Source organism: Octodon degus, unplaced genomic scaffold (assembly GCF_000260255.1).
Source record: "Octodon degus isolate 3935 unplaced genomic scaffold, OctDeg1.0 scaffold00008, whole genome shotgun sequence".
In the NCBI taxonomy this organism is placed as follows: Eukaryota; Metazoa; Chordata; class Mammalia; order Rodentia; family Octodontidae; genus Octodon; species Octodon degus.
Window position 1 is genome coordinate 25,669,478 of NW_004524584.1, and position 3,887 is coordinate 25,673,364.

Here is a 3,887-nt window from a genome sequence, read left to right on the forward strand (position 1 = left end):
CTCTTGCCTTTGACAAAGGGGCCAAACATGTTCACTGGCAGAAAGATCGCCTCATTAACAAATGGTGCTGGAAAAACTGGCCCTCCGCATGCCAAAACCTGAAACTAGACCTTGGTCTATTGCAATGCACTAATTTAAAGCCAAAATGGATTAAAGATCTAAACATTAAACACAAACACTAAATCTCCTGGGAGAGAAAGTACGTGGAGATCTTGAAGATACATGGTAGGCAAATAATTCATGAACAATAATCAAACTGCACTGAAAATATTTCAGAGAATCAGCAACTGGAACCTCCTCTTATTGAGAAGTTTCTACATATTAAAAGAAATCATCAACAAAACAAAAAGACAACCCACAAATTTAGAAAAAAATTAACCAATAATCATTCAGACAAAAGTATTTCATTTATAATGCACAAAGAACCAAAAAAAAAATAAGGCCCCACAATTTAAAGACCTGATCCAAAAATAAGCATCAGAGATGAATACATTACTTTGCAGAAGAAGAAATACAAGAGGAAAATAAATACATGAAAAATGCTCTGTATCACTGGCTATTCAAGAAATGCAAATTAAAACAACACTAAGATATCATCTCTCCCCAGAAAGAATGGCTATCATAAAGAAATCAAGTAATAACAGACACTGGAGAGGCTGTGGGAAAAAGGAGCACTTTTGCACTGCTGGTGGGAATTTAGATTGGTACAACCACTGTGGAAATCAGTGTGGACACTCCTCAAAAAAACTAGGACTGGAAATCCCATTCAATCCAGCTATGCCTCTTCTGGGAATTTACCAAAAGGACTGAAAGCATCATGCTTTAGTAATATACGTGCACCTGTGTTTACAGCAGCACAATTTGTGATAGTCAAATCTTGGAAACAACCAAAATGCCCATCACTTGAGAAATGAATGAAAAAGATGTGGGATTTTTATACAATGGAGTATTATTCAACTATAAAGAAAAACAAACTCAATGCTATTTTTAAAAACTCTTTGTCTCTCTCTCTCTGTTTCTCCCATCTCTATCCTGTATTTTCAAATTCCTGTTGCTTTCAAATCTCAAGCATCCATCCACCTATGAGTTGGGTAGGTCCTCATCCTCAATCTACCTCCACTGCCAAAAATATCCTTTAAGAGAGGAAATCCACATTAGAGAGGCTGAATATTTTTGTGACCAGACAGAGAGGAACTCCACATCGGGGTGCCAAGGTCGGTTTGTGACTGGTCAGAAAGGAACTCCACATTAGAATGACTGAGTCAGTTTGGGACAGGCCAGAGAGAAATTCCACAGCACAGCTCCAAGGTCGGTTTGGGAATGCCCAGAGAGGAACTCCACAGCAGTGCGCACAGCAGGAAAAAACCAAGCACAGCAGTCAGACCCAAGATAGGCCCAGCTGGATGAGTTTCGGCTTGGCAGATCTGACCCAGTAAGCTGAAGTACACTGTGATACCCTGACCTACATGAGTATTCTCTATCTTGAGGGAGAAAGGTGAGAACAGGTAACTGTGGTGAACTAGTCTGCCTGGAAGACTCCAGATACATAAAGGGGAGGTAGCCAAACAGAACTAAGGGGAACTAATTTAAATACACATACACAATATAATATAAGCTTAGCTATACAATCACAACGTTTGCTCTTATGGTTGAAAATATAAACAGATTAGATATACAAGTTTGTCAATTGCTAAATCTTGCCTCCTATTATTAGTGTTGCTAATTGTTGTACTATAAATAGAAAACTGTAACTGCCTTAACCACATGATCTCTCTCGAATAATGACATTGATAAATGCATAGGTAATGAATGACACCAAACCCTACACCAAAGGTCAGAGAACAGTGTTATACAAAATGACAAAGAGAAGGAGAAAAATGCCTTCTCAGATCCTGAGCCCACGCAGAACAAATACAAGAGATAGTAGCATAGAAGAAATTGGAAATCACACACCAGAAATCTCTAAAATAATAGCATCTGAAGTAAAGAAACAACCACAGAAAGTTATAGGAGAAATCAGATCAGAAATAATGTCTGAAGTAAAAAAAAAAAAAAGATAACTATGAAGAAAGAGGTACTAAGTGTTTCTAAAGAAGAAACTGAGAAAAAATACAGGTGAATAGAAAAATGATGGACACATTGAATGAACAATATAGAATGCAGGAAGCAGATTCAAAGAGATACGCAGGAGATGAAAAACTCAACTAGAAGTCGGCAAAACCATCACAATGAAAGTGAAGATAGAGCTACACATCTTGAAGATACTACTGCAGATAATGAAAAGGTAACAAAAGATCTGCTAAAAACAAGTAGGACGCAGGAAAGAATAATTCAACATCTGAAAGAAAATGCAAAGATAAACAACATAAGACTAATTGGCAAATGAGCCAGAAAAATAGCTCAGTAGAGTAGAATAAGCACTTGCTTGGCAAGCAGAAGAGTCTAAGTTCAATCCCCAGTTCTTCAAGAAAAAAAAAAAATACTAATTAACATCAATGAAAAAGAAGGAGTCAGCCCAATCAATATAAAAGGAATATGGGCAAAGTAATACCAGAAAACTTCTCCAACATGGGGAAACTATCTGAAATTCAGGTAACTGAAGCATATAGATCTCCAAATGACATCAATTCAATTAAAAACACACTCAAACTTATAAGATCCCAGAAATTTAGCACTAGAACTGTATAATAAAAGCCACTAGACAAAAGAAACAGATCACATTTAAAGGAACACCCATCAGAATAATGGTAGAGTTCTCTTCTCAAAACATCAAGTCAAAAAGACCATGGAGCAAAGTACTTCAAGTTTTGCAACAAAACAAATTCCAAACCAGACTGATGTATCCTGAAAAACTCTCTTTCAAGTTGAACGGAGAAGGGAAATACTTCCATGACACATAACAACTAAAGAAATTCCTGAAGACCAAACCAACCTTGCACAGACTACTAAAACATATGAGAGAGAGGGATTAAAATGAACACAACTCCATATGTGAGAATGAAAAGAGCTCACCAAACAGGGCAAACAGTGAAACTCAGGAGAAAAATAACCATCAGTGGGTAAATAACATGTCAAACGTAAGTCAATATATCTCAATTATAGCTATCAATGTAAATAGACTCAATTTGCTAATTAAAAGAAATAGATTGGCAGAGTATATTAGAAGGCAAAATACTGCAATATGGGGTATAAAAGAAACACACTTAGCACACAAAGAAACTTCACAGGCTGAAAGTCAAGGGATGCAAAACAACACTACATACCTCAAGACCTCAGATAAAAGCAGGAGTAGCAATACTGTTTGCAGTTAGCCTGAACTTCAAACTAAAAATTATCAAATGAAGTAAGGAAGACCTTACTTAGAAAATAAAAGTGGAAGAGGTAAAAATTATAAATATGTAGGCACCAAACATGGGAGTATACAACTACATAAGATAATTCTTAATGGACATTAAAAATCTCATATCCAATACCACCATCTTAACAGCAGACCCTAACACATCTTTATCCCAAAAACAAATGTCAAGAAGACTAAAAATTAGCAAAGAGGTAGCAGAACTAAACCAGAGCTTGGATCGAATGGAGTTTGTGCACATATACAGAGCGTTCTACCCAACCACATCTGAATACACACTCTTTTCAGCTGAACATGGGGTGTTCTCTAAAATATACCACAGCCTTCCCAATGAGCTCTCCTGGGAACCCTCCAATGCTCTCATCCAGCCGAATGTCAAGCCTGGTGAGTGTGTGGCATGGAACCCGCACTCCCCTTTACTGGTTGGACTTCCATAGATCAAGCACAGCTCAGCCCTATGAGTGTGACCTTCCACCATGTTTCAGGACCCTTCTGCCTCACTGTCCCAGGAACCATCCACCCCTCTCATGCA